The sequence below is a fragment of the Schistocerca serialis genome, chromosome 4, assembly GCF_023864345.2.
Source record: "Schistocerca serialis cubense isolate TAMUIC-IGC-003099 chromosome 4, iqSchSeri2.2, whole genome shotgun sequence".
Taxonomy (NCBI): domain Eukaryota; kingdom Metazoa; phylum Arthropoda; class Insecta; order Orthoptera; family Acrididae; genus Schistocerca; species Schistocerca serialis.
Window position 1 is genome coordinate 174,267,781 of NC_064641.1, and position 16,171 is coordinate 174,283,951.

Sequence of the window (16,171 nt, forward strand, 5' to 3'; positions counted from 1 at the left end):
TTACAATCCAATATCTGATTTCGGAATATCTGCCTAATCACGATGTAATATAACTGGAATATTCCGGTGCCCGCTAGCCTTTTGCAAGTATACCTTCTCCTCTTGTGATTCTTGAATAGAGTCTTCGCTATTACTAGCTGAAATTTATTGTAGAACTCAGTTAACTTTTCTCCTGTCCCAATCCTACTTGCAAGCCCACATTCTCCCGTAACCCTCTCTTCTACTCCTTCGCCTACAACCACATTAAAGACCCCAATGACTATTAGATTGTCACCTCCATTAACGCACTGATTTCGTTCTGTATCCTCATATACTTTCTCAATCTTATCGTCTTCTGCTTCACACAACATAGAGAAGAAGAACATAAGAAGGAAGATAAGCTGAGGTCTGTTCTTTTAAATAGTGTAAAACGTAGTCATAAGTAGTCAAAGTAAAAATACAACGTAAAATTTACTAAATGGAATTCTGGTGTACGGACTTTTATTTATACCTAAATAACCAACTATGAATGTTTTAAGTTTTGTGTCCGCAGCAGTCCAGACTGTGCTTTGTTTGCCACCATTACGTGAGCGCATGGAGCTGCAATTTTAACTGCAGAAATAATGTGACACTAATTCTTTCGATCGATATTACAATATTTGAACTCCGAGGACAAGAACCCACAGGAATTTATTATTTTTCTAATGTAAAAGTGAAGATAACATTCAGTAGAACAATCTTAGACTTTACGTAATGAAATAATTTTATGGCTGGTGCGTAAGATTAATTTTTCCGAAAGTAATTCATCAGTGACTTTAAACAGAAATATTTACGACACCAGTGTGGTTGGGGTAGAGGTGGTGGTGTGATATATTAGTTATTTGGTGCATACATTTTAATGTCAAGTATGGAATTATTGAAACTCGCTATGGTCGGGCTCAGCAGCACATAAATAAGAATTATCAGAATTTAGTTATTTCTTCCAAATAATACTGTTATTCTTGCTGCCTCATTTTCACATGTTTTACAATGAAACTTACACACCACAACAACAACATGAAATAGAACTCCAAAGTACCCATTACAACATTCATCACACATTTGATGGCACTAGACTGTCGCCCACGTAATCTGTGACACTCGTCTTTGGTGATTCTCCCGGCGGATCCAACGAAATTTCGTCTGCATTATTTTTCATGCTCTGGACCACTTCCACTGGCAGAATAATGTACTTTCCTGATTCTTAGGACTATAACTATCTCGTTATCATCCATTTTTTGCTCACAGATTATGCTGACGCGTAATTTAATTTTAATACTTACATCTTACTTCTTTTTACTTGTAATTTGCGTGCCCTTCTTAGCTATGGCTTTGCCTGAATATTGTTTTAATACTGTCGTCCTAAGCTGTGCTGCTTGGAAGTAGGACTGCTGACATTTTTTGATATCGGGAATCCGATTTATCGATGTTTAAAGAAAATTGTCTTCGGCCCTCGATATATCGAAAAAAATGATCGGTATATCGATGAAAAGCATATCGAAATACTGGCCATAAAAATATCGGCTGCACAGTGTAAATATACTATCAGTTTTAGAGCTGGATATGTAGATATTGATTTATTAGTAGATATTATGTACATGAACAAGGTAGCAGTCTGCTTCCCCTTAGAGCAAGAACTGGAAGGAAAACGATGCACGTTCGCACTTGTCGATAACCACTGTGCTAACAGTGGTAACTGCGTGTAAGTGGCACAATGAAAGGTGTCCGATTAGGCAGTCGTTATGTTTCGTCACGCTTGGAAGTTGTCTGGAACACTTCCCTTTTTCTCCCATCTCTGCAAACGTCAGAACGTCAGCTACCTAGCAGTTGTAGTGTCAAAATTGCGTGGTGAAACTGTACGTTGCAGTTCCTGGTGGGAGCGCCGATTACCTCAGCATTCCACCCCCGCCACCCCCCCACCCCCACCCCCGCACGTCACTGTTCACCTCAAAGACCAATCTTGATCTTGCCGTTTCGATTTTTGTTCATCGGTTTCAGCAACTGATTTTTGAAGAATGCCGGTGTGAAGAAATAGCACACCAGTTGTGTTAAAAATTGTTTTTTAACGTAACTAGTGTGCTGTATCTTCACACCAGATATCTTGTAATTCCATTCACACCGCCACCCCCCAGTGCAATCGGACTTCTTCTTTGTACCGTCTATACTTGTTTCACACAGTCAAAAAGAAAGACTGGACGCGATGAAAGCTCAAAAAGTAGTGGAAGTAAAATTATGTTGTGCTACAATTTCGAAAGAACAACTTCAAATATTTACAGAAAATTGCGGAAAAATGTAATACAAAACAAAAAAATCACACTCAAAAACCTTAAAGCAAGTGCTGAAGACTCCATTACAGCAGAACTATTGAAGTGGTCAGAACCAAAAATCATAAAGGATCTGCAACTGCTTCTGAGAACATTCTGAAAACTGAAAAGATTCCATTTGAATGGAAAACAGCATTAATCCATCCACTACATAAAAAGGGAGCCAAACACTTCTTCCAGTGGCATACAAAATATCAAAAATTCTCCTGAACAGGGTGCCTGTACAGAACAAATGTTTGACTTAAAGTCAATAATTCGCCATATAATGTTAACCAGCAAACCAATAATAGTGTCATTTATTGATTTCAAAAAATCATTTGATTGTATAGACAGACAAACAAGAGATAAAGTCATTAAAGAAATTGGTGTTAAATCAAAATTAGCAAATATAATTCATGAAACACTAACAGGTATAATATCTAAAGTAAAATTTATGGGAGAAGTATCTCAGCTATTTGAAGTAAAAACTGGTGTTAGACAAGGTGATGGCTTATCACCTTTACTGTTTAATTGTGTTCTAGAAAAAATTTTAAGGATCTGGAATTCGGAGCTAAAAAATCACAAAATTGAACGAATACCTCTGGGAAGGAAAACAATGGAATTAAGGTAAACTGCTTGGCTTTTGCGGATGATTTTGCAATACTGTCAGGAAACCTGACAGAAGCATTTGTGCAAATAAACCTTCTGGAAAAAATAGCAAACAGAACTGGTCTCAAAATTTCAGCTGAAAAACAAAATTCATGACAAATATAAAAATGCGCCAAAATTTATAGAGACACAAATAGGTAACATAGAGCGAGTAAATACATTTAAATATCTTGGAGAGACTATACAACAGAGTGGACTAGAAGAATCTGCAGTAGATGTAAGAACAACGATAGTTCAGGTATACTTGCAAGCTGAAGATGAACAGATAGAGAAAGTGTATGAGGATATTGAAAGGGTAATGCAGTATATAAAGGGGGACGAAAATCTAATAGTCATGGGCGACTGGAATGCAGTTGTAGGGGAAGGAGTAGAAGAAAAGGTTACAGGAGAATATGGGCTTGGTACAAGGAATGAAAGAGGAGAAAGACTAATTGAGTTCTGTAACAAGTTTCAGCTAGTAACAGCGAATACCCTGTTCAAGAATCACAAGAGGAGGAGGTATACTTGGAAAAGGCCGGGAGATACGGGAAGATTTCAATTAGATTACATCATGGTCAGACAGAGATTCCGAAATCAGATACTGGATTGTAAGGCGTACACAGGAGCAGATATAGACTCAGATCACAATATAGTAGTGATGAAGAGTAGGCTGAAGTTCAAGACATTAGTCAGGAAGAATCAATACGCAAAGAAGTGAGATACGGAAGTACTAAGGAATGACGAGATACGTTTGAAGTTCTCTAACGCTATAGATACAGCAATAAGGAATAGCGCAGTAGGCAATACAGTTGAAGAAGAATGGACATCTCTAAAAAGGGCCATCACAGAAGTTGGGAAGGAAACCATAGGTACAAAGAAGGTAGCTGCGAAGAAACCATGGGTAACAGAAGAAATACTTCAGTTGATTTATGAAAGGAGGAAGTACAAACATGTTCCGGGAAAATCAGGAATACAGAAATACAAGTCGCTGAGGAATGAAATAAATAGGTAGTCCAGGGAAGCTAAGACGAAATGGCTGCAGGATAAATGTGAAGACATCGAAAAAGATATGATTGTCGGAAGGACAGACTCAGCATGCAGGAAAGTCAAAACAACCTTTGGTGACATTAAAAGCAACGGTGATAACATTAAGAGTGCAACGGGAATTCCACTGTTAAATGCAGAGGAGAGAGCAGATAGGTGGAAAGAATACTTTGAAAGCCTCTATGAGGATGAAGATTTGTCTGATGTGATAGAAGAAGAAACAGGAGTCGATTTAGAAGAGATAGGGGATCCAGTATTAGATTCGGAATTTAAAAGAGCGTTGGAGGACTTACGGTCAAATAAGGCAGAAGGGATGGATAACATTCCATCAGAATTTCTAAAATCATTGGGAGAAGTGGCAACAAAACGACTATTCACGTTGGTGTGTAGAATATATGAGTCTGGCGATATACCATCCGACTTTCGGAAAAGCATCATCCACAAAATTCCGAAGACGGCAAGAGCTGACAAGTGCGAGAATTATCTCACAATCAGCTTAACAGCTCATTCATCGAAGCTGCTTACAAGAATAATATACAGAAGAATGGAAAAGAAAATTGAGAATGCGCTAGGTGACGATCAGTTTGGCTTTAGGAAAAGTAAAGGGACGAGAGAGGCAATTGTGACGTTATGGCTGATAATGGAAGCAAGGCTAAAGAAAAATCAAGACACTTTCACAGGATTTGTCGACCTGGAAAAAGCGTTCGACAATATAAAATAGTGCAAGCTGTTCGAGATTCTGAAAAAAGTAGGGGTAAGCTATAGGGAGAGACGGGTCATATACAATATGTACAACAACCAAGAGGGAATAATAAGAGTGGACGATCAAGAACGAAGTGCTCGTATTAAGAAGGGTGTAAGACAAGGCTGTAGCCTTTCGCCCCTACTCTTCAATCTGTACATCGAGGAAGCAATGATGGAAATAAAAGAAAGGTTCAGGAGTGGAATTAAAATACAAGGTGAAAGGATATCAATGATACGATTCGCTGATGACATTGCTATCCTGAGTGAAAGTGAAGAAGAATTAAATGATCTGCTGAACGGAATGAACAGTCTAATGAGTACACAGTATGGTTTGAGAGTAAATCGGAGAAAGACGAAGGTAATGAGAAGTAGTAGAAATGAGAACAGCGACAAACTTAACATCAGGATTGATTGTCACGAAGTCAATGAAGTTAAGGAATTCTGCTACCTAGGCAGTAAAATAACCAATGACGGACGGAGCAAGGAGGACATCAAAAGCAGACTCGCTATGGCAAAAAAGGCATTTCTGGCCAAGAGAAGTCTACTAATATCAAATACCGGCCTTAATTTGAGGAAGAAATTTCTGTGGATGTACGTCTGGAGTACAGCATTGTATGGTAGTGAAACATGGACTGTGGGAAAACCGGAACAGAAGAGAATCGAAGCATTTGAGATGTGCTGCTATAGACGAATGTTGAAAATTGGGTGGACTGATAAGGTAAGGAATGAGGAGGTTCTACGCAGAATCGGAGAGGAAAGGAATATGTGGAAAACGCTGATAAGGAGAAGGGACAGGATGATAGGACATCTGCTAAGACATGAGGGAATGACTTCCATGGTACTAGAGGGAGCTGTAGAGGGCAAAAACTGTAGAGGAAGACAGAGATTGGAATACGTCAAGCAAATAATTGAGGACGTAGGTTGCAAGTGCTACTCTGAGATGAAGAGGTTAGCACAGGAAAGCAATTCGTGGCGGGCCGCATCAAACCAGTCAGTAGACTGATGACAAAAAAAAAAAAAAAAAATCGAAGAATTAATAAAATGGAAAGAACATATGATTTGACCAAAAATATTTACAACAAGAAATGTATATCTAGAAAAACAAAACTAAAACACCACACCACAGTGGTACGACCAGAATGTTTATATGGATCTGAACGCCTAACGATGAACTATAAGATGAACAGACTAGAGGTACTGGAAAGAAGGATTATTAGAAAAATAATGGGCGCAACAGAAACAGCAGATGGTTGGAAAATAAGAAGTAATGAGGAGATCTACAAAAAATAGAGAAAATATCTGAAGTAATCGCCAAACGAAGATTAACCTTTTTCGCACACCTCTACCGAATGGATGGAAATGGACTAACAAAATAAATACTGCTATATTTCTGGAAGAAGAATTCGACAGTAGTATGGATTACAGAAGTAAGGAAAGATCTAGAAAGAAACAACATCAAAGAATCAGAAATAATAGAAAGGAACTGTTTTAAAAATAAAATACTAAATTTGGAAGGCTTTCAAAGCAGAACAAATAACAAATCGGGAACAACATGGACAGAGGAAGGGAAGAGACTTCACGGGGAGAAAATGAGGGAATACTGGGAAAATAGAAACAAGAACACAGGGAGAAGAGGAACAGAAGTTGTTAACGTGATCCTAGTTGGTCAATACGATTGTAAAAAATAAATAAATAAATAAATCGGCGCTCCATATTGCAATTTTGAAATCGATACATCGATATGTAGGTGGAAATTGGTCGGCCGTTTATATCGACAGTTTTTGGAGGAAATATCGATAAATCGATATATTACCAATATCTCTACGTGGCAGTAATTTTAACGTTAGATGAGACGGCTTCACCGTTTTTGGTTGGACTTGCCGTGCCGTGTGCCACGCTGTGCTGGCGTGCCGTGATGCCCTGCTGCGAGGACAGGTCGCCGTTCGCCACACGTTACGTGTCGCCTTGCTCGCTGCCGCTGCCTCTACCGCGCTGGCTGGGCCAGCTACCCACTAGCTGCGCGCTGCCGCTGCATCCACTGTGTCGGCGGTTCGCTCGCCACTGTCGTGCTGCTTGATGTCGTTCTGCGGAGCCAATTCCTGCGCTCTTTTATCTTCTGTTCTTGATGTCAGTTTATTTACTCATCACTGACCATGACGCGCTCGTTTACACCGTTTTTGACCGAACACCTCACTCTCACTTTTCGAGACGTAAATTGTTCCAAAAAGTTTTTTTCTGTTCACTTTATGCTCTGTTACAGTCGGTATCCATCCATTCTACCCCTATTTATTCATTCATTCCCACCAGTGATCCCATGTTCAGCAGTCCCTTGCGTGAGGGAGCCCGGTTACAGAACCTTTTGGTTAGAGATTGTCAGAATTCGGCGAGATTTCTGGTGGAGACAACCACGTCCGTCGTATATCTCTGTAGATACCTGAAATACACTGACCTGCCTCCTTCAGATGATGATGTCGCCTCTATAGAGTAGAAGGACTCGCCCTGTATTCAGCAGACTCAGGGTTTCGATGAATGGCTGCAGCGGTGTAGAATGATGAGAAGTCTGATAGAAGCTAGTGGTCGACTAATAGCGCGCACGTTTTTTGAAGGGATGCAACTTTTAATTCTAGTCATTTTCTTTGCGGTGGTTTAAAAAACACGTTTACACAGTCATTTATTATCCATCTTATAGTTATTATCCATCTTACAGTTACTTTCACAGTCATACATGCTTTCCCTCGTCTGTAAACAAAACTAGTGCAGAAAATTTGTTGTGTTTTACTCAGTAGAAACAAGTTTGGAAACTACACTGGGCATGGGGAATCATTTAGTTGCAGTGACTGCTCGATCTGTGGATAACACTTCTGAAATTTTTATTCGTGTTAGATTTTAGAAGCATTTTAAAGGCTTGTGCTCGGAGCTTGTGCAACGCACAGATAGCTGGTGGCACAATTGTCACCAATCGCTTGCAAGACATTCTCTTCTACATCAGGTGTTCTGAGATACCTCCATGTCCAGTATTTTACGTTACAAGAGAGAAGGATCCAGTTTCCGGTAGAGGTCTACGTACACACACCGATGAGCCAAAATATTATTATCACCTGCTTAGTAGATTGCTTGTCTGTCTTTAGAACGAAATACATCACTGATTCTGCATATCAGGGATCCGAAAGTTTGTTGGTAGGTTTGTGGAGGTATGTGGCATTAGACGTCTACTCACAGGTCATGTAATTCGCGTAAATAACGGGTCGCTGATTTGCGTACGCGGTGATGGCGCCCAGTAGTTATCCAGATGTGTTCCTTAGGATTTGTTTCGGGTGAATTTTGTCGTCGAGACATCAGTGTGAGTGACTATATTGCTCCTCAGACCACTGAAACACGGTTCTGACTCCGAGACACGGACAACTGTACTGCTGAAAGATGCCATCGCCTTCGGAGAAAACAAGTACGGAGGGACGCAGGCGCTTCGCAGCAGTGAGCATGTCTTCGACTACTACCACAGGTTCCATGGAAATGCAGGAGAATGTCTCCCATAGCATAATACTGCTCGCACCAGCCTGCATTCATGGCACGCTGCACATTTCGAGCTGCCGTTCACCGCGATAATGCCGTTTGTGGGGACGATCATCGACCTAGTGTAGCAACAACATGATTCACTCAAAGAGCCTACACGTTTCAATTGATCGACGATCGAATCCCGATGGTGCCCTGTCCATTGCAGTCGTAATTGACGATGTCATTGGGTCAACATGTGAACACGTAGGGGTGGTCTGGTGCGAGACTCGATGTTCAACAACGTACTTGCTTGCTGTGCTTGCACCGATATTGTGCTCTTTCGGTTGAGATGCCACAGCTCACCATCTACCCTACTTCACAGAGCAAACAAGCCTCAGAACCCCACATTCCGTGAAAAGTCGTGGACGCCCACCCATTTAGCGCTTAGTGGTAGTTTCACTGTCCTTCTACCTCTTTCCGTAGATGCTCACGACAGTAGCACGTGGACATTCGACCAGCTTGCCCATTTTCGAGATACTCGTTCACAGGCTCTGCGTAATAATAATTTGCCCCTTGTCAAAGTCGCTTAACGGATTTCCTCATTTGCAGCCCATACCATCGCTAGGATGATCCCCCGTCCGTGTCAGTTCCGCTTACATACTTTCGTTACCGCGTCACGTGCCCGCAACGACACAGAGTGGCATCCAATGTCGCAGTGAGCAGCGGTCATAATTGTTTGGCTGATCAGTGTACAAAAGGTAAGTGATATTGCAGCCGTAGTTGCGCGAACTGCTTAGTATACGAGGGCTATTCGGAAAGTAAGGTCCGATCAGTCGCAAGATAGAATCCACAGTGAAAATCAAAAATGTTTTAATTGCTGCACCTTCAACCTACAAAGTCGCCGCTCGGATTTACAAGGAACCCTGTGAGTACGAGGTCGCAAATTGAATCTTCAGTAAGTTTCATTTGGAAGTATTGTCTCCAGAATGAGATTTTCACTCTGCAGCGGAGTGTGCGCTGATGTGAAACTTCCTGGCACATTAAAACTGTGTGCCGGACCGAGACTCGAACTCGGGACCTTTGCCTTTCTCGGGCAAGTGCTCTACCAACTGAGCTGCCCAAGCACGACTCATGCCCCGTCCTCACAGCTTTACTTCTGCCAGTATCTCGACTCCTACCTTCCAAACTTCACAGAAGCTCTCCTGCGAACCCTGTAGAACTAGCACTCCTGAAAGAAAGCATATTGCGGAGACATGGCTTAGCCACAGCTTGGGGGATGTTTCCAAAATGAGATTTTCACTCTGTAGCGGAGTGAGCGCTGATATGAAACTTCCTGGCATATCAAAACTGTTTGCCGGACCGAGACTCGAACTCGGGACCTTTGCCTTTCGCGGGCAAGTGTTCTACCAATCTGCGTCCGCAGCTCGTGGTCGTGCGGTAGCGTTCTCGCTTCCCGCGCCCGGGTTCCCGGATTCGATTCCCGGTGGGGTCGGGGATTTTCTCTGCCTCGTGATGACTGGGTGTTGTGTGATGTCCTTGGGTTAGTTCGGTTTAAGTAATTCTAAGTTCTAGGGGACTGATGACCATAGATGTTAAGTCCCATAGTGCTCAGAGCCATTTGAACCATTTGAACCAATCTGCCAGGAAGTTTCATATCAGATCAGCGTCCCCCTCGGCTCAGGCGCTACAGTGGAACAGTATGACACACGGTACACTATCAGGGGTGACAGTCCGTCGCCTTTACCACGGCATGTATTATGTGTGTGTCGTCCACTTCTCCCCTTACCTTCGACGAATTTTCGGATACGTGCTAGACGGTAATGGTGTATTGAACGACGCCACTGGGGACAGGAATGACATCAAATAGTGTTTCCGAACGAATCCAAGTTCTGTTTGTTTGAAAATGATGACCGCATTTTGTTTCACCGCAGACAGGGGCGGCGTCACAGTGACTGCATTTACACAAGACGTACAGCGCCAACTGAAAGCATTACGGTGTGGGGTACTATTGGATACAACCACAAATGACAGTTAGTTTGTAGCCAAGGCACTGTGACCAGTGTGACATATATGGATGACATCCTGTGACCTGCAGCCATTCCCTTTCTGCACTAACCCACAGACGCCATTTTTCAGCAAGACAATGCACGACCACATGTTGCTGCCTTCTTGGTGTCAAAGGAAGTCAGCCTTTTGACCTGGCCTCCCAGATCACCAGACTTATTGCCAATCGCAAATGTGAGGTATATGTTAAAACGACAAGTGCTATGCTGTGATCCAATACCAACTGCCACAGATGAACTTTGAAACGAAGTCAATGCAGCATGGATGGCTATACCACAGGACGCCATTCGCACCTAACTCACGTCGATGCCATCACCCATGGAACAAGTTATTTTTAGGCCCACAGAGGACCCTGTGCCTGCTACGCAACAGGACACATAATGAACTGATATGGCTGAAATGCTAATCATTTCAGCAGAACTTAGTCATCAGTGAGTATGAATGACCTATCTCTACTCGTTCAAGGTGTTTTGTTTTTTCTGAACGTGAGAATACAAAGACAAATAGTGGTAAGAAATCAAACGAAATGGAACCGGAAACCATGGGGTGCCTTTACAAAAATAATCAAAAATATTCCTGGACGACCATCGTAATTGCGCTTGTGGAGTTAGGGTGCCTTCTGCACAGAACTCTGCGTTAATGTGACGTAACGCTGTTAAGTTACAATAATAGAAATTCGGGTAATTAATGCCATTCTATTTGCGAGCAACGGTTTCATAAATTCCAAAATTTATGAGAATTTAATTTATTTCGAAATGTACTGTAGTAGTGAACTATAAGAGGAACTACAGCAGATGCAGTCATACAAAAAATCATACAGCACAACGATATTGGCATATCAGGGTATCCCGAATGCTATTCTCCTATATTTTAATGACACAATAGTAATATTACCCAATATATTAGGCAACACATAAGCAAGGCTTGTTCCTCTCTGAGTATGGACGCCCAAGTGGCTACATGTAACGGAATTATGCTGAATTAACGATTTCAGAACCAGATATATTATATATGGAATGCAACGGCGTCTACTGAAAGAAGAGCATCTCAGTGTGGTTTGCAGCTTCACGAAGCAGTTAACTGTTAAGATAGCCTCCATTCGGAGCAGCCAGGATAGCACATGGTAACGCTGTGGCGCCGTTGACATTACGCCAGATGTTCGCCCATTATGACGCTGTACGCCATAATGCACCCGAGGTACGTGATGTTCGCCTGTATAACAGTTCGTCACTGCATTGCGGACAAGGTGTTCGTCATTCCCAGCTGACGTAACATTTCATGGTCAACTGCTGGGTTTAATATACACCATTCTGCCAGCCTCTGAAGCCGTTTACATAAACAGGTGATACGAACGCTCTGACAGCGTCGCTCAGGTTAATCAAACTTTATCGCACAGTAATCTGCATTGCGTAACTCCATGCTTCGCTACACGAGGCGTATATGAAAAGGAAGGGCCGATTACTTACTTCTGAATGTTAAGAGGTTAAAACCAAACTTCATAGATTAAGAGCCGTCTATTGGTTCTTTACAAAGCCACTTCGCTAGACTGCAGCTCCCGTCAGATGTGAAATGCATACTGTAATTCGATTTTCTTGAGGAAAGGGATCTACAAATGCTCATATTCATCATGAAGTGTTCGTAGTTTGTGTTTACAGTGATGTTTGAAGTGAAGGCTGGAGAATGGTGTGGAGATTCTAAAACCAACAGTACAAATGTCCATTATGAAGAGCGGAGTGGCAGACTTGTTACTCAGTCGTATGAAATCATGCAATGAGTGCACCAAAAATTGCGGTCTGATAAAAGAATGGACGACTGGTGTTTCGGCTGGTTACTTCGTATTGAACGCACCAATATTTTCACCACTGCCACAGAAATCGTCGAGTATTGTAAATTTTGTCAAAATGTGCACCAAAAATATTTCCCGTCAAACCCAGAGAGAACGTGAAGCCGACGAGCGTTTTTGGATCGCTATCGACAAAACGAAAACTTGGCTTCACAAATTGTTACAGGTGACGAGAATCAAAACAATAGTCAACATAGTGCTACCATTGAGCGTTATCAAAATCAAGAGAGAGAGGTCTTAACAGATGGACGAACAAAATTCAAATGGCTCTAAGCACTACGGGACTTAACATCTGAGGACATCAGTCCCCTAGACTTAGAACTACATAAACCTATCGAAACGTCCCCTGAGAAAAATTATACATGACTGTGCTTAAACTGACACACAATATTTTTAGCGCAACGCAATCTGAATTTCAATAATCCCTACAAAAGAATGGCCCTAACTAACATTAACCTATACCTTTCACAAATCACTTACCTCACAAAAGTTTTTTGTGGGGAGCATGGGGGCTATGTAAGTAGGCTGTTTAGGTTTTTTTTTTTTGGTAACGCCACGTAGCGCTCTATATGAAAATCACTGACTGTGCTGTGTGCAGTCTGTGGCTGGTTTGCATTGTTGTTGGCTATTGTAGTGTTGGGCAGCTGGATGTTAACAGTGTGTAGCGTTGCGCAGTTGGAGGTGAGCCGCCAGCAGTGGTGGATGTGGGGAGAGAGATGGCGGAGTTTTGAGAGCGGATGATCTGGACGTGTGTCCATCAGAGACAGTAAATTTATAAGACTGGATGTCATGAACTAATATATATAAATATATATATAATTACTTTTGAACACTATTTAGGTAAATACATTGTTCTCTATCAAAATCTTTCATTTGCTAACTATGCCTATCAGTAGTTAGTGCCTTAAGTAGTTTGAATCTTTTATTTAGCTGGCAGTAGTGGCGCTCGCTGTATTGCAGTAGTTCGAGTAACGAAGATTTTTGTGAGGTAAGTGATTTGTGAAAGGTATAAGTTAATGCTAGTCAGGGCCATTTTTTGTAGGGATTATTGAAAGTCAGATTGCGTTGCGCTAAAATTATTGTGTGTCAGTTTAAGCACAGTCATGTACAATTTTTCTAAGGGGTTGTTTCATACGTCGACCCTTAGCCGAGGATACCTCACTGGAATCTTCTGATTTTTCTTCTTGTAGTTTGTGTAGTTAGTGTAGCTATTGTTTATTGCTAGCGCGTAATTATAGAGAGAATTTCCTTTGTAGTTGTAGTTTTTCATTGTTGTACAGTAAAACAGTTGTGGCATGCATGTAGATTTGCACCAAGTATTTCGCAGCTGCGCTTGCAACTAAATAAATATTATTTTCAGTGCTATGTTAATGTGTTTTCTTATTTTTGCTCTTCAAATTGTGCTTTTCTTGTTATCGTGTAAAATACGTGATAATTATGGCGTGTGAAAAACGTAGCACTAGGCTCCAAAATAAACTGAGAAATGATAGTGAAGACGAAAGCAGTGTGTTAGCGCCACCGTGTAATGAATTAACTAATGTTCAAAGTAGTAATTTGGTAATTGTGCATAGGGAAATGGAGCGGGCTGCAAATAATGGTGTAGACAGAGAAACAATTAGTGAACAGGGAAGCATTATCGATCGATCGGTCGGCAACAGCTCGCCTCAGGAATCCGAAATGACAGGACACAATCTTGCAAATACTGTGGATTCAGGTTTTGCGTTCTCACCGTTTTCTCAAATGAGAAATGAGTCAAGACATTTTCTGCTTTTCAAAATGTAAATTTGGCGGTTCAAATGCACTGCCGAATAGCACTGAGGGATATGTTTCAGACACCAAATGGAACAAAATCTTCAAAAGTTAGACACAATGGAAGAAAATCTTCAAAAGTTAGACACAATGGAACAAAATCAGAGACAAACACAGCAAAAGTTAGACACAATGGAACAAAATCAGAGACAAACACAGCAACAGCTTCAAAAGTTAGACTCAGTGGAACAAACGCTTGAACAAACAATATATTTACCTTAATAGTGTTTAAAAGTCATTATATATATATATATATATATATATATATATATATATATATATATATATATATATATATATATATATATATATATCAGTTCATGACATCCTGTCTTACAAATTTACTGTCTCTGATGGTCACACGTCCAGATCATCTGCTCTCAAAACTCCGCCATCTCTCTCCCCACATCCACCACTGCTGGCGGCTCACCTCCAACTGCGCAACGCTACGAGCTGTTAACAACCAGCTGCCCAACACTACAATAGCCAGCAACAATGTAAACCAGCCACAGACTGCACACAGCACAGCCAGTGATTTTCATACAGAGTGCTACGTGGTGTTACCAATAGAAAAACTTAAACAGCCTACTTACACTATCTAACCTAAGCACATCACATACATCCATGCCCGAGGCAGGATTCGAACCTGCGACCATAGCAGCAGCGCGGTTCCAGATTGAAACGCCTAGAACCGCTCGGTCACAGCAGCCGGCTATGTACGAACAGACAGACAGTTTGATAACAAATGACAAAAATTTGGTCAAGTTTTAGTAGGACTAGCGTACTATGCCTGGCAAACAGCAGCAGCAGATGCAATAACTTATAACTGAGCATGACAAAGATCAAACAGAAAAAATATTACAGTAAAGATAGCCATGTTTAATACTTACGTCACATCTTAACACTAGAGTGGTGCATCACGATAACTTACTCTACCAAACAAGTTACCAAATCGTTAAAAAAATTATGTAGACAATTCCTGTGAAAGGATATGTCTATTTGTGCTTCTTTTTTAAAAGAAAGTAGATCATAAAATTATTATTTAATGGATCTGTAGACAGAAAATATTTACGTTAGTACATCTATTAAATTTTATTTTAACTAATGCTGCAGCACAGCTAGAAACTAGATATCAAACAAAATGAGCAAATTTATTCATAAAGCAAGGCATGAAACGTCATTCACCAGCCATATGGCATTTCATAAGGCAGTAAAAAAATCTCTCAACTAGAAAGGCAGTAGTCATAATCAGGTGTATAGATGTAAAATATTTCTCATCATTTCATTAGGCATTTCAGTAAATATCATAAATTATGAGCTCCAAAGTGTAATCATATATTTTCATGTATGAGCGTGTCGTATTTTCAATGCTTTCTACAAAGAAAGGCACACACTAATGTTTTTTTCCAGGAAACTGTCGCACAGCTGGGTGCCCACAGTGCATCATGCCAAGGTCACTAACCTTCTTTACTGAAATATTTACAACAGTGGTTTCTGCTACAGTAACAGTCTCATACAAAAAATTTCACAGGTTGAAAATTTACGTTAGAAGTGTGTAGAAACAAAATCTCATATATAACAGTGTCAAAAAATTTCTACCATCACATACATTCACGCAGGTACACACATTTCATAGCTCTTAAAGTATGAGCATTGGTTTTCAACATCCTTTTCACAAACCAGAGTCCCTAACCTCTACACATTATTCATATACATATAAATATGTAATCATATTCCTCATATAGCTTCATCTAATTGATCATAAACATATCTCAACATCATAATACACATCGCTGTCGTAATAATATCATCATACCATATCAATCACATCTCAAAAGCATCACAGATTCTTTCAATAATTTCAAAACCTAAAATAAATTCTCTGCTCGTTTCAATAGTGTCATCTACCTCAAACGTTCTTCAAAAATCATGATCCCATACCAAATACGTCAATCAAAGCTCTCATAGTATCACAATGATTCCGAAAAAATATGGATAGTTCACAAAGTACAGACAAAATACAATTCTGTAGGTGTGAATTCACTGATAGAGTAAAAAAAAATGTTTGTCTCTCTTTTAAATAATCAGAAGGCTGTGTAATTCTGTGTTAGAGAAATATGGTACCGATGTGTAAAGTTGTATAAGCAAATACCATATTAGCTAGGTCACCTAGCGCTTGCCACACACTTAGTACACAAAGTAGGTG